The 1,068-nt window shown below is 40.4% G+C and overlaps 1 non-coding gene across 1 annotated transcript; it reads left to right on the forward strand.

Moving 5' to 3' along the window:
* Window positions 1-618: 618 nt before the first annotated feature.
* Trnaq-uug lies at window positions 619-690 on the forward strand. Its single transcript has one exon. It is a non-coding gene; the product is annotated as a tRNA-Gln (tRNA).
* Window positions 691-1,068: the final 378 nt, after the last annotated feature.

A 1,068-nucleotide genomic window follows, 5' to 3' on the forward strand; every position in this document is an offset into this window, starting at 1 on the left:
TATACGGTAAGTCTCTAAGGATATATTGACTAGCACTGTTTGTGCAAAACGTAACATTTCAATCGACGTAATTACGTAATGAAATTCAGCCGCTTATCTAGCAATTGATAAATAGTCCGCTTCCCACTGACGAACTGCACCACCTCGCAGAAGGACATTGATAGGCACCCACACACACACACATTCGCCTACAAGTACTTTCGAAACCAACTGGGATGACGTCCTTGGCTCCCGCATGCAATTCGCTCTCACTCTCTTTCAGATGCTCTCTTTCTCTACACTTAAAATTACAATTTAATTTGATGTTTTGAGTTATAAAAAACAAATGGATAATATTCAAAAAATCACAACAATTTTAAAAGAGGATAGTTATATTCAAAAATGTATAAATATGTGAAAGATTACAGCTTATTTTAGAAGATGCATGTACTTTAACTTGTTCTGTTTAAGATCCTATTTAGCTTTGTGTACTGGCCTTCATCAGAGGCCTAGTGGGAGTGAGCGGGACGAAACGGGCTATTTATAAAACCAGAGCCCGAACCGCACTCCACCTCTCTCCAGCGCTCACAGATGCGCCGATTTTCACTTGCCTGGAATTTTACAGCAGCGCATTTATCCGGTTCTATGGTGTAATGGTTAGCACTCTGGACTTTGAATCCAGCGATCCGAGTTCAAATCTCGGTAGAACCTGGTCCGTCGGATGATATATATATTTTTTTTTGGCTGGTTTTTTTTTTTTTTTTTTCTTGAGGGTCCGCTTATCGTGTGGCAGATGATTGACAGCGGTTTGGACGCTCTGCTCAAATAAGGTGCTGATATTTGACTATATAGTTGTGGGGGAACCGGGGAGGGGTATATTGGTCAATAGTCGGCACTTCATTGGTCATTATCTCGTTAATCAAGTCGACAAACTTGTCGTTTCTATTTGCACAATTGCCATAGGCCAACCCCGGAACCATCTCCCATTCCACAAGCGATAGAAAACCCATTGAAATGAATTCAGGGCGACGTTTATATATATCCACATACATACAATATACCACATTTTTTTTTTCTTTTTGACTGCGG

This window comes from Drosophila santomea, chromosome X, assembly GCF_016746245.2.
Source record: "Drosophila santomea strain STO CAGO 1482 chromosome X, Prin_Dsan_1.1, whole genome shotgun sequence".
Classification (NCBI taxonomy): domain Eukaryota; kingdom Metazoa; phylum Arthropoda; class Insecta; order Diptera; family Drosophilidae; genus Drosophila; species Drosophila santomea.